Source organism: Amblyomma mixtum, chromosome 1 (assembly GCF_055824585.1).
Source record: "Amblyomma mixtum isolate Tamu chromosome 1, ASM5582458v1, whole genome shotgun sequence".
NCBI lineage: Eukaryota > Metazoa > Arthropoda > Arachnida > Ixodida > Ixodidae > Amblyomma > Amblyomma mixtum.
The window spans coordinates 165,033,188-165,048,150 of NC_143012.1; positions in this window are offsets into that span (position 1 = coordinate 165,033,188).

Genomic DNA, 14,963 nt, shown 5'->3' on the forward strand with positions numbered 1-14,963 from the left:
CGAGAACAACGAGAGAGGCCCAAGGGTTGAGGGAAGGCTGAATAACTCCGCGCTGAAGCATGTCGTCTACTTCTCTGGTAATGACGTTGCGCTCAGGGGCCGACACGCGATATGGGCGCTGGCGCGGAGGAGCGAGTCGGTGTGGATGCCGGTGCGGATATTTCGTCGAAGAAAGCAATCGTCATTCCACTGCTATCGTACCGGTACTCTTCACTGAATTTAGTCAGCAGTACTTCAGCTTGGCCATTGCGGAAATGTGCGATGCCTCTTGCGGTGCCAGTTCCTCGGTCGAGAAGCAATTGCATGTTCCCCTGAATGATGGCTACACTGTTATTCTCTTACTTGACGCCTACGTTGATGACGACGCTTGAGCGGTCTGGGGCGCTCATTTGTTCCTCTAGGACACTCGGGGCAACGTGATGTTCCAGAGTTCTTATCGAAGAGATGGCCTCGTCCGTGAAATGCGTTATCAGCTTGGGTCGCATGTGGATGATCGCCTGATGCTCATAAAGCAAATATATGCCCAAGATTACTTCGCGGGAGCATTTCCGTAGCACAACGAAGGTCGCAGAATAAGTATGTCACTTGAGAGTCACTTGCGCTGTGCATCAGCCTGATGGCTTAATGAGGTGGCCCCCTACGCTACGAATTTGTGGCCCATCCCAAGTGGTCGTGACTTTATTCAGGTGCGCTATATTCATCACCGAGTAATCGGCTCCAGTGTCGAGTAGAGCGCTAACTTTTCAGCCGTTGATAACCACTTCTCAGTCGCATGTCCTGGCTCTTGCATTGCACGTCGTCCTGAGCGTCGGGTCACGGCCTCGTTAGGTTTGTGAATCATGGGTAGGGCGTGTCGTCGAAGCGTTTCTTGGTGGCGGCGTCGTTTTGAAGGCGGTTCGCGTCGTGGTCTCGGTTGTCATTGTATGCGGTGTCAGCGTATCGGTGGCTGCGTCTTCATGTGGCACGGTCGTTGGTGGATCTTTGGCGTTTCGATGGCGAGCAACCTCATCTCCGGAGGTTGCTTTTTTTAGTTTCTCCTACGGGGGCTGGGAGACCTTGCTCATACGGCGGCTGCGTAGTTGTAGTTACGGTATGGTGACGCAAAACGCGGGGCTGCTGGCAATGGTGAGCGCGTAGAGCAGTTAGGCCCATACTCCGCTCGACGCTGGTACTCGTCAATTTCTTGCGGATGTTGGCCGAAGCGTGATCGGAGTGCTTCAACGGCAAAGGAACGAAGACCGATACTGTGGTAGGGGCAGTGACGAAGACTATGGCCGGCTGCACTGCAGTGGATGTACAACGGGGCGGATGCCGAAGTAATCCCGGAGTCGAGTTTTCTGGGGCTCGAGCATGGTTCGTAGGTTGGGCAGGCGGGGACATGGAGGCGGCGGCCGGGAAAAAGCTGGTTCACGATGAAGAGGGGGACTTGGGGTCTGTCGTCGGGCTGCGAACTACGTACTGCAGCGGCACTGCAGAGGCGTACTGCAACGCCGGAGCTTCAGCTGGCGGCGTCACTGACAGGGAGCCAAGCGCGTGCTGCACTGCTTTGCGGACGACTTCTCAAGGGACGCTACTTGAGGTCGGTTGGAAGATGGTAACAGGTGACGCAGCTCTTTCCGTACAATTCTGCGGATGGCATCCCGCAGGTTGTCTGTCGAGAAGAAAGGTGGGTCGTGCTTCTAAAGTTTTCTCAGTGATGGATGCTTCGCTGGCGATTTCAGCGATGCACTGCTTTGGATTGCGGGTCAGACCAGCGAAAAGCGCCTCTTTAGCACCACGTATCAAAAGCTCCACTTTCTTTTCTTCTGTCATGTCAGGATCAACACGTCGAAAAAGGCGCTTCATGTCTTCTACGTAAGCGGTCACTGTCTCATTCGGGTGCTGGATGCATGACTGTAGGAGCATGTAGGTTAACTGTAGAAGTATGACTGTGGAAGACACAACCAGATACCCGTGCGTCTGCCTGTAGCGTCGATTAATCTGGCTGCTCTTTAGTTTCGAAGAAAGCAAAGCATTCTTGTGAGACGGTGAAAAAAACCACTTCTACGCGAATACGTTGACCAATGTTTTTCAAACCATGGCCGAATTTGTGCATACAGGGCAACACAACGGCGCTTTCTCAGTCGTTCCCTTTGCAAGACGAGGAATTTTGCCGTTCGTGCTTCTAGATCATGCTGCCGGCTACTGAGACCAGGACATGTAAGGGGCAGCCCTCTACAAGAAGACGCTCTACTAATAAGCAGGTGTCCGTCCATACTCGCTGTGTCCGTCCTTCTGCTGGAATCGTGCCAACCGTGGCTTTTCCTCCGCGCAGCGGCGCAACTTCCTCCGTAATTTTCTTTCCTCAAGTTCATTTTCTTCACTACGGGCCCTCTTGCTGTTCCTTCTTTCACTTTCACTTCCTCCCTTCCTCAGCAAACGGATGACGGGGAGTCCACCGAGAGATGCCAGACAGTTACGGCGTAAATTCCTTTGCTCAGACAGAATTTTAATTTATCTTCACTACAGCCCCTCTTTGTCTTTCTTCTTTCACTCCCAGTGCCTCACTTCCTGCTTGGTGCGGTTCGGTTGTCCACCGCGACGGTTGCTAGGCAACGGCTCTTGCAACCGCAAAAATTCCGGAGGGCACTTTTTATTTTCTTTTATTTTTATTTTTTTTATTTATTGGTCTTTCCATCAAATACAATAGAGGAGATAAGGCAAAAAGCTGCGTACGCAGTTTAACTAAGGCCTTATTCCCTCAAAGGCAAAACAGCAGTGAACACAGACCGAACACCGATCACAGCCAAGCAGTAAGGAATAATGAAAACAATAGTTAGAAATGTACAATAGATTCAAGTATCTGCGCAAAAGAAAAACAAATTTCCGTTTAGGAGCAAACCCAAAATGCAGTGTTACGCCCAAGTCGACAATGTAGACAATGAAGAAATTATGGGTACGGAAGGAGCATGAGCAGCACAGCAAATTATGACGTGAAGCAATGAAGGCACATAAAAAATGTCTAGCGCATCATTTGACAACAAAGAAAAAACTGGTTGGATTCTTATTCTTAGACATTGAAAATAGCGATAAGGACACAAAACTATGGTACAGATGCACATTGCTTAAGATCTAAAACTAATAAAGGACATTACAAAAATAGTGTCGTGAAATAATGCCACGTATAATTGTAATGTCCGTTCGTTCGCGCAAGGCCGCACGAAAGGGGTGTTATCATTTTTGTTTGTGACGCGAGAAGCGACCGGACTAATCTCGATTGTTCACAGCCACGAAGAGCGGCATCTACGTGTTTCCAGATTACTCTAGATAATCTCGACCTGTTATCTCGAAGTTTCCTTGCCGGCTTTAAACTGAACGATGCCGCGAGCAGCAGGCATTCGTAGTTCGACGACCGACGAGCACGTTTGTTACTTACGCCGCCGCCGAGTGATTCAGTTCTTTTGCGGGCGCAAGTCAGCCCAAATAAAGAGCTTCGTTTCTAAGACTGGTTGGTGTCTTCCTGACCGCTGGACTGCCGTCACAACAACGTGACATCTGGTGGAGGTGCGGGGTAACCTTCCATGTTCCAGACACCACCTACAAGTCGCGACGCCAGCCCTCTGAGTCATCTACCGCAGGACCTGAGTCCAGTCCACCGCGCAAGCCGACGCCTGCAAGCGGACGCACCAGAGTTCGGGATTCTGCCGGACCCTACCCGGAAGCGGAAGCCAGCAGCAACGTCTACCATGAGCTTGCCCGAGACAATGACTCCAATCATTCTTCAGCAGTCCTGGGTGCCACCAACCTTCGACGCTTCTCCAGGCGCAGACCCCGAAGAATGGCTGGAAAAGTTCGACCGTGTGGCTGTCTTTAACAACTGGGACGATGCCATGGAAATTAGGTACGTCTTCTTCGCCATGGAGGGTCCAGCAGGAATCTGGTTTGAGAATGAGGAGGAGGAGGAGGAAAACTTTTATTCCTATTTACAGTGAGAGGTCGATGGGGCGAGCCGGAAGGGCCCGCCCCTTACAAACACTAGGAGGGATCCCTAGTCCGGGATCCCTGTAGCTTCCGCAGCGGCCCGGGCTCTAGCTACCAGTGCCTGTTCGGCATGGAGTTCGGAGCAGCCGCGCAGGGCAGCTTCCCAGTCCTCTCGAGTGGGGTGGAGGTGGGGTGGGTAGGCAGGATTGGAAGGGCATGCCCACACCATTTGGTAGGTGTCCGAAAACTCCTCCTCACAGTGTGGGCAGGCGCCCGAGAAGGAAGAACTGAAGTGCTTAAGTACTGGCGGACACAGTACAGTATTGGTATAGAGGCGGAGAAGCCAGCGCTCCTCCACCCTGGTGAGGCTTTTACAGGGAGGGGGATAGAGACCATGAAAATTTTGATAAAGAGAGCTGATCTCTTTAAAAGTGATGGCCGGATTGAAATTGAATTCCGGATCAGGCTGCGCATGAGGCGACGCCCGGTGAGTAAGCGCGCGGGCGGCAGCGTCGGCTGCCTCGTTCTCCTCAAGACCCGCATGAGCCGGAGCCCACACGATGGTACGATGGGTCGGAAACCCTGTGTATTCGCATGCGTGGAGAATTTTGAAAGCACGGTCTGGAATATACCCTTGCTCAATATTGCGGCAGGCGCCCCTGGAGTCCGTAATAATGACTCGGGACTCTGGATCTGCGGCGGCCAGTGCAATGGCGATCTCTTCCGCAAATGTAATGTTTGGAGCACGGAAAGTAAGGCCCTGAACTGTAGTGTTTTGGTGGATGACGGCCGCCGTGTACCAACCCCCATGGTGTGGGCCGGCCGCATCCACATAGAACACACCTGGCTTATGGCCTTTTTGTTGAGAAATAGCCTCCGCCCGCGCGAGACGGCGACCATCATGGGTGTCTGCAGTCATGTTCTTCGGAAGGGGTCGCACCTGGAGTGCAAAGCGCCAGGCTTCAGGAATGCGGACTCGTTCTTCTGTATGTGTTGCGTAGGATATGTGTAAGCGGGTCAGAAGGCGGCTCCCCGCAGGTGTTTTGCTTAGGCGCAAGTATTGATTGTTAAGATGAGCTTCTCGTAACTCCCCAAAGGTGTTGGTCATCCCCAGACCGAGGAGGCGCTTGTTGGACGTCGTTATGGGGAGGTCGAGCGCTCTCTTATAAATCTTGCGGAGAACTACTTCTAAGGCATTCTCATCGCATTTGCGTAGGTGGAGGTAGGGAGCCGAATATAAAATCCGGCTGGTCACGAATGCATTGGCCAGCCGCAGGGCATCTTTGCATCGTAGTCCCCCCCTTTTATTGGACACCCGGCGGAGCATCCGACCCACCTGGTCCCACACCTTACGTAGCTTGTTTAGGGTAGTGTCTATCTTGCGCCTATGATGAATGAAAAGCCCCAGTACCCGGATCTCCTCGTGTTCAGGTATCGGTCCGCTAAGTAGGGAAAGGGCAATTTTGGTTGTGCACTTTGAGTTGGGGCGTATGTGCACAAATTCAGATTTGCTCGAGGAGCATTCAAGACCACAGCGACGAGCGTATTCGTCCACAATAGCTGCCGCTTGTTGCAGGTTGGTCTCGATGTCTCCAACCGATTGTTGTGTTGCCCAGAGGGTGATGTCGTCCGCATACAGAGCGTGCTGCGCACCGGCGACCTCTGCCAGCTGGGTAGGGAGCTTCATCATGGCCAGATTAAATAGTAATGGCGAGAGGACAGCTTCCTGTGGGGTCCCTCGTGTGCTAAGTTGATATGGGCCATATTCTGTGTCTTGCAGCCGGATATAGGATTGGCGATCTGTAAGGAATTGTTTGATATAATTGAAAGTATTGCACCCACAGTCTGTTTGCGACAAGTGGGATAGGATGATCTCGTGGGTCACATTGTCGAAAGCCCCCCGCAGGTCAAGTGCGACGACTACTTTATCATTGCTGGGGTGCTCGACGGGGTCGAGAATCTCCTTGTGAAGTTGCAACAGGACATCTTGTGCGGACCGGTGTGGGCGGAAACCGTACATGGTGTCTGCGAAAATGTTTTGCTGTTCCAGGAAAGCCGACAATCTGTCGCGGACCATAGTCTCCATCAGCTTCCCCACACACGAAGTGAGGGAGATGGGCCGGAGGTTGTCGGTGTTAATGGCTTTACCTGGCTTGGGAATGAAAGTTACTAGTTTCGTTTTCCAATCTATGGGGAGTGGTGTGCCTCCAATCCAGATAGTGTTGAAGTAATCGAGGTGAGTTTCGTAGGCGGGATCTGGGAGGTTGGCAATAAGCTTTACCGTCACCTTGTCCCGGCCTGGTGCTGTACCTCGCTTCATTTTAGCCAGGGCCGCTTTTAGGTCATGGAGCTGGAACGGTTGATCCAAATCCGCGTTCTCGGAACCTGCATACGAGTACGCCTGACCACGGGGATCCTGGTGTATACTCAAATATTTGTCGCGGAGCGCATCGGCCAGTTTGGCCGTGTCTCCAGTGAAGTTATGTATAGCCCTTTGAAGCTGTTTTTGTGTCTCAGTACGGGTTTGTGCCGGATCAATAAGGGCGCGGAAGAGGCGCCACGTACTCCGACTCGACATTTGCCGAGCTGCAGTTTTGCATCGGTGCACCCAATTGGAGTCGGCGAGTTGGGCCGCGTATTGTGCCGCCTGTTGGGTGATATCCGCGATGCGACTTTTGAGTTTCCGATTGTGTTTTTGACGACGCCAGCGGCGGACTAGGCTGTGTCGTGCCTCCCAGAGGTGGAGGAGGTGGTTATCTTCCGCCGGGCTCGCCTTTGAGAGTTGAACATTTTGCTCTACTGATTGCAAGTGGGATACTAGGTGTTGGGACCACGTTGAGTATCCTTGGTCCATTATCGATTGAGGATTGGTGTAGCTGCTCCTAAATTTGGTCCAGTCGGGTAGTTTTGCATTGACCTGTGGTCTTGTGAGTGGCTTGGTATGGATTGTAGCGGTAATTATGCAGTGGTCGCTACCGAGGGATTCCTCGGTGTTCCTCCAATCTGCATAGGGAATATTTTTCGTAAAGGTGAGGTCCGGACACGTATCGCGTGTAACGGAGTTACCTATACGAGTGGGTTGCGCGGGATCCGTGTGAAGAGTAACGCCCAGTGTGGAAACAAGCTCCGCCAACTTGCGTCCGCGTTTCTCTTCACGTGTGTACCCCAATAAGGTGCTCGGAGCATTAAACTCCCCAACGATTATGAGGGGATCCCGATTCGCGACCTTCAAAGCCCGGCTGAAGATATCTGCGAATGTAACATATTTGGTAGCTTTGGGGGATATAAATGTTGAGTATGTGCAATGGGGGGTCCTGTTTGCGTAGCGGAAGGATCGTCACCATTACATAGGAAAAATTAGCGCTAAGATCCAGGTCAACCTGGGAGGCCGTGTAATTTTTATGTACGCAGAGGCAGCTCTGCGCATCCTGCTGGTACACCGTGTAACTGGCAAGGGTGGCGCCATTTCCTGGCTCCTGAAGGGCCACCACAGCAGGTAATTCTGGGAAAGTTGTAAGGAAAAGGCGTAGATCGGCTCGCTTTGTGCGTGCCTTGAATCCGCGACAGTTCCACTGTACAATTTGAATAGGGATCGAATTGCTTCGCGGATGCTTCTTATTTCTAGGGGCGCCCGCCATGATCAAGGGTAGAGTTGTGAGTTTGGAGAGAGGAGGCTTGAGAGCCAGTGGCTCCAAAGAGAGGAGCGTTCTCTATACTGAGGATGGCACAGGGGACCTCTTCTTCTGCTCCGGCGATTCGACGCCTAGACGCTTTGAGCTGCCGGCCTGCGAAGGTTTTGAGCGGGCCAGCGCGCTTGGGAGCGCGGGTGAGTTGAGCGAACTGAGCGGTTATGAGGTTTGGGATAGATGCCGCAAGGTGGCTAATTTTGTTGAGTGCCGCCGTAAGTGTGGCATTGATTTGCGTTTCCAATGCGGATATTCTGTTGTTAACTTGAGTTTCGAGCGTGCTCACTCTCGCCTCGAGTGCCGTGAGGGCATGCGCAGCCTGTCCTGAAGGGGTTGCGTCGCTTTCCACTGCCTCTGCTGCGGGTGAGGCAAAGGTGTGGTTGGAGGAATTTTGTCGGGCCTCCGCTATTGCGAGGCGCTTTTGAAAATTTGCAACCTGCTCGCGGAGAGCAGATATTTCTTTTTGATCGGCAGAGATTGCCCGTGGTTGGGATTGGGAAGGGGGAGGGAAGGGAGAAGCTGCCCTGCCCGCGCCGCTCACCTGGGAGTGTTGCTTGACAACGTTTGCCCACGTCTTGGAGCCGCCGTTCTGGGGAGGTAGCTAACCTTACGGATTGGGAAACCTTCAAGGAGCAGCTTCTCAAGACCTTCACAAATGTCGTGAGAAAGGAGAGAGCCCAGCAGCTGCTACAGTCTCGTGTAAAACACCCAAACGAGTCCGTTGCAGTATACACTGAGGAGATGAAGCGTCTCTTCCGGTGTGCCGACTCAGGCATGAAGGAAAAATAAAAGGTCAAGCTGCTTATGCGAGGAGTTAAAGAACAACTCTTTGCGGGCCTCGTACGGAACCCACCGAAAACCGTCGCAGAATTCGTAGAAGAGGCATCCACTATGGAAAAAACTCTTGATGCCCGAGCCCGCCAGTATGACCGCCAGCAGAGCATTTTCACAGCAAAGTGAGTGGACACCGCTAACAACGATAACCTGCGGGAGGTTATCCGTAAAGTTGTGCGAGAGGAGCTCCGCCGATTGGTGCCAACGGGAACGCAGCCGCAGCTTTCATCGCTTACAGACGCCATTCGGGATGAAGTTCAACAGGCCTTGGGTGTGACGCCGACCACCACGCAGCCTATGGAGCCCCCAGCCATGACTTACGCCGCAGCTGTGCGCCGTCCTGCACCTCGAGACGGGGCTCAAGCCCCTATCGCCCTCAGCCAGCTGCGTTGGACCGCCGCCCTCTCGCCCCAACCCGCCCGTCCTAGGAGCGTCGCTCACAGCCGAGGAAATGCGACGAGTGGAGAACTCCCGACCAGCGCCGCCCACTATGCTTCCACTGCGCCGAAGCCGGTCACGTCCTCCGGCACTGCCCATACAGAAGACTGGGCATCCGAGGGTTCTCTTACGACGCTCCACGACCCCGACCCGGCCAGCGACCAGCCGAAATCGAGGAGTTTTTGCGTCGGGAACAATACTCATCGCCGAGCCGCCTATCACGTTCCCCGTCGCCATCGTCCCCGCGCTTTGTATCTCCTAGCCGAAGTTACGCGGTGCGTGGACGCTGCGCCAGCCCCCGACGGTTAAATAGAGCAGCCTCTGGAGGTGAGGTTGCTTCTAAGCGCAATGACAAAGATCCTCTATCGACGAGTACTCAAGACCATGCCTCAACTACGACGACAACAGCGACGACGACGACGACGACGCTGCCAGACTTGAAACTTTTACCGCTGCCCAGTGAAGTAACGTCGGAGTACGCCCACCGCAGCCTCACTACTCGACGAAGCCGAGATCGGACACCGAAGACAACGTACAATACGAGAACGCGAACAAGTGATCTTGAAGTTACGGTCGACGGTCACGCGGTCGCTGCCTTGGTCGACACGGGAGCGGACTACTCAGTCATGAGCGTGCCACTCGCTGTGCGACTCAGGAAAGTGACAACAACTTGGGATGGCCGGCTGATCCGCACCGCAGGTGGTAGCCTTATTACGCCGTCAGGACTCTGCACCGCGAGAGTTGCAGTAAATGGGCGAACCTATGCTACAACCTTCCTTGTCCTACAGAAATCCTCGCGAGACGTGATTTTGGGAATGGACTTCCAGAATGAACATCGGGCGATCATCGACCTTAGATCCAAGTCGATCAAGCTTTCCTCGGACAAAGCCATATTTGCCTCGACGATAGCGACTCATCAGATTGCCTCAAACGTCCTCAACGAAGCATTGAGCGTGCCGCCCCGATCAAGTGTCGTCGCCTGCATTGGTACTGGAGACATCGAAACTGCCGAAGGCGTCGTCGAGGGGAACACCCAGTTACTCTTTGATCGAGGAGTGGGCGTCGCAAGGGGAGTCACCCAAATCCGGAATGGCCAAGCACAGGTGCTGCTAACCAACTTCACCGAAGAATACCGGCATCTAAACAAAGGTAGACGATTGCCTTTCTCGACGAGCTGCTAGACATGAGAGACATATTTGCCCTCCCCGACAAACCCGCAGTACCATCTGACCAAGGCCATCAACCCAGGTTCGACATCAACCCGGCATTACCCCGGAGCAGACAAGACCAAATACGCAGTCTTCTTGAAAGGTACAGCGATTGCTTCTCATCAGCATCGAATGTGCGACGAAGCCGGCTTGCCAATCACCGCATTGTCACAGACGAATATGTCCGACCACTGCGGCAGAGCCCCTACCGCGTATCGCCGATAGAATGCCAAGCTATCCGCAAGCAAGTAGAGGAAATGCTACGTGACGACGTCATCCAGCCATCAAGGAGCCCCTGGGCAGCACCAGTCGTCCTAGTGAAAAAGAAAGACGGCACCCTTCGCTTTTGCGTCGATTACCGCCGCCTGAACAACATTACGAAGAAGTATGTCTACCCCCTCCCCCGCATCGACGACACATTGGATCGGTTGTGCAACGCTAAGTACTTCTCATCGATGTACCTGAAGAGTGGCTACTGGCAAATTGAAGTCGATGAAAGAGATCGCGAGAAGACTGCGTTCATCACGCCAGACGGACTCTTCGAGTTCAAGGTGACGCCATTCAGCCTCTGCTCTGCCCCAGCGACGTTCCAGTGAGTAATGGATACGGTGCTCGCTGGCTTGAAGTGGCTGATTTGACTAGTCTACTTAGATGACGTTGTTGTCTTCTCCTCAAGCTTTGAAGACCACCTCAGAAGGCTTCGGATAGTGCTGGAAACGATCAAGTCTTCAGGCCTGACACCGAAACCAGAGAAGTGCCACTTCGTCTACAAGGAGCTGCTGTTCCTTGGCCACGTCGTAAGCAAGGATGGAGTTCGCCCAGACCCCCAGAAGACGGCTGCGATCGCAGAGTTTCCACAGCCTAATGACAAGAAAGCTATACGCAGATTCCTTGGATTGTGCGCCTATTACCGGCGATTCGGCAAGAACTTTTCGCGCATCGCTGAACCTTTGACCCAACTTACCAAGGCTGACGTGCCTTTTAAATGGGAAAGGCCGCAAGAGGAAGCTTTCAACGAACTGAAGCGCCGCTTACAGTCCCCTCGTGTGCTCGGGCACTTTGATGAAAACGCCGAAACCGAAGTCCATACCGATGCAAGCAGTGTGGGCTTAGGAGCGGTCCTCGTTCAGAAAAATGGCGGACAGGAGAAAGTTATCGCGTACGCTAGCCGTTCACTGTCGAGAGCCGAAGCCAACTATTCGACGACCGAGAAAGAATGTCTCGCCATTATTTGGACCACGTCCAAATTTCGCCCCTACCTCTACGGACGACCATTCAAGGTTGTGAGCGATCACCATGCTCTGTGCTGGTTGGCCAATTTGAAAGATCCCTCCGGCCGCCTTGCTCGTTGGAGCCTGCGTCTTCAAGAATTCGACATAACTGTAGTCTACAAATCTGGCCGCAAGCTTTCCGATGCAGACTGCTTATCGCGAGCCCCCGTAGACGCAGTACCGGAAGTGGAAGACGACGACGCTTTCTTAGGATCGGTAAGCGCCAGCAGTTTCGCGCAGCAGCAGCGCTCGGATCGTGAGTTGCAAAGCCTAGTTGATTATTTGAAAGGCAAGACCGCATCGCCTCCCGGTTCCAGCGCCAACTGTCGTCCTTCGTCCTTCATAATAATGTCCTCCTGAAGACCTTCGCGCCCAACAGGACAGTGCATCTTCTTGTCGTGCCCAAAAATCTCAGGCAAGAAATTATGCAGGCATGTCATGATGAGCCGACTGCAGGGCATCTCGGCATTGCTCGCACGTTGCACCGCATCCAGGAGAAGTACTATTAGCCGCGGCTAACTACCGACGTTTCCCATTACGTGAAAATGTGCCGTGAGTGTCAGCGACGCAAAACGCCTCCGACTAGACTAGCCGGACTCCTGAACCCCATACCATCGCCAACTAAGCCCTTTCAGCAAATGGGGATGGACCTCCTCGGCCCCTTTCCGACTTCATCATCAGGTAACAAGTAGATCATCGTGGCTACCGACTACATGACCCGGTACGCCGAAGCAAAAGCGTTGCCTAGTGGTACCGCAGCAGAAGTTGCAAAATATTTTGTCGAACAAATTCTCCTGCGACACGGCGCCCCCGAAGTGCTCATCACAGACAGAGGAACGGCATTTACAGCGGAGCTGAAGCAAGCCATTTTAAACTACAGCCAGACAAGCCATCGGAGGACAACTGCCTATCATCCACAAACCAACGGACTCACAGAGCGTCTGAAAAAGACCATCGCAGACATGCCCTCCATGTACATCGACGCCGAACACAAGACGTGGGACTCCATTCTGCCCTACGTTATCTTCGCCTATAACACTGCCGTCCAGGAGACAACCAGGTCTACCCCATTCGAGCTTGTATACTGCAGGAAGCCCACGACAACACTCGACGCAATGCTCCCGCACGTTTCGGACAAAAACAACTTCGACGTCGCCGCTTACCTTCATCGCTCATAGGAAGCCCGAAGACTTGCGCGGCTTCGCATAAAAGACCAGCAGCACACCAACGCCCGACGCTGCGCCGACGAGACACGCATTACAAGCCAGGCGACCGTGTTTGGATATGAACACCAATTCGCCGGCGTGGATTGAGTGAAAAGTTGCTGCGACGCTACTTTGGCCCATATAGGGTTCTCCGCCGCATCGGTGACCTGGACTATGCAGTCATCCCCGACGGAACGACCGCATCTCAGCTACGACGCACACGCCCGGATGTCGTACATGTCGTACAGGTGCAGTCAAAAGTAAATGGAAGGCGCGACAGCGTGGCAAACCATGTCACAGCGCTTTCTAACGCCGGCTCTTGAAACTGATTAGCTCGGTCGCCAGGAAGCCGCGCGCGCTATCAGCAGACCCTTGTCTCGAGCGTACGGCCATCGCTTTCGGCGGCTCGAACAGATGCGTGTTGCTTTTCAAATGTGACACCACTGATTTCACGGGCGCTGCCTGCCGCTAAATGCGTCATCATCACTAAGCAATCAAAACACGCCGATGATAGCAGCGTCCGCTCGCCGCCACAAGGAGCACGGGCCAGCTGCTGACTATTTTCAAACGGCGCAAATCGCTCTTCAAACTAATCGCTGGCAGCGCCCGTGAAATCCGTGGTGTCACATTTGAGAAGCAACAAGCATCTGTTCGAGCCGCCGAAAGTGATGGCCGTACGCTCGATACAAGGGTCTGCTGATAGCGCGCGCGGCTTCCTGGCCACCGAGCTAAGCAGTTTCCAGAGCCGGCGTTAGAAAGCGCTGCGACATGGTTTGCCACGCTGTCGCGCCTTCCATTTACTTTTGACTGCACCTGTACGTCTGAAACCCTATTATGAACGCTAAAGGACTCGAAGTTTGCATTATCCGTGTTTATTTTCATTTTAAACCATCGAGAGGATGCTTCTTTGGGAGGGGGGTAATACCACGTATCATTGTAATGTCCGTTCGTTCGCGCAAGGCCGCACGAAAGGGGTGTTATCATTTTTGTTTGTGACGCGAGAAGCGACAGGACTAATCTCGATTGATCACAGCCACGAAGAGCGGCATCTACGTGTTTCCAGATTACTCTAGATGATCTCAACCTTTTATCTGGAAGTTTCCTTGCCGGCTTTAAATTGAACGATGCCGCGATCAGCAGGCATTCGAAGTTCGACGACCGACGAGCACGTTTGTTGCTTACGCTGCCGCCGAGTGATTCAGTTCTTTTGCGGGCGCAAGTCAGCCCAAATAAAGAGCTTCGTTTCCAAGACTGGTTGGTGTCTTTCTGACCTCTGGACTGCCGTTACTACAACGTGACAATATCATGAAGGAAAAAAAAATGTTTTAAATGTTTGCGGTAAATGTTAAGAATATCAATATTTTCTTGAAGAAAACTGTTGAGAAGAGTTGGTATAAGATATTTTGGATATTGTGTTGCATAATTAGTTCGATAATGCTGTACTTTCCAGTATAAGGGATTTCGGGCATTATAACCCGATGGCTCTTTGATTTCCAACTCAGCAAGGTTAATAAGATAATTATTGTGCTGTATGTTTGCCGCGAATCAAACATTTACAAAGCTGGTATCTATGTATATCATTAACGCTTACCAAATTCAGTTTATGGAGCAAGGGTGCGATCGGATGATCGTAGGCAGACCAGGTTATAACACGGATTGCCTTATTTTGGAGCCGGGACAACTTTAACTTGTTGCTTAGTGTGGTAGTAGCCCATACAAGAATGCAAAAATTACGAGGAACTTTAGCGGCTAAAGTGGTGAAAGGCGAAAGCCTGAGTGCTGCAGTCTGCTACGCAATTGTTCACTGCAAATTTTGTTGGTGCATTAATTAACTGCCAATTAAGGACGCTTAAGCTTCGCCTTTAGGAGTGGGACGCGACAGCGTGTTGTAGCGCTGCCACGGAGTCCAAGGAACGCCACCACCCGTTCGGTGCGATGCATTGCCCTTTGAACGCAACGCTTTTTGAGGAAAGGAAATGGGGCCGTAATTCTCTGTTATCTCGGTGGACACCTGAGCCGCACCGTACAGAAAGGGAGGAAGTGTGAGTTGAAGAAGAAAGAGGGGCCGTAATGAAGAAAATGAAAATTGTATTTGAGGAAAGGAAACTGCGCATTAACTGTCTCTCATATTTTGGTGAACACCCGTCAAAATTCGCGTGTGGTGACGTCACGACAATTTGGACCAATCTGAAACGCGGACAAATACGCCTTGCTCGTCGTTAAATTGGTTTTTGAGGAAAGGAAATAAATCTGTCTCTCATATCTCGGTGGACACCTAAACCTCACCGTAACGGGAAGGGAGGAAGAGCGGAGTGAACGAAGACACCGTATTCACTAGTCGCACCTTTGTTCATTCCAAAC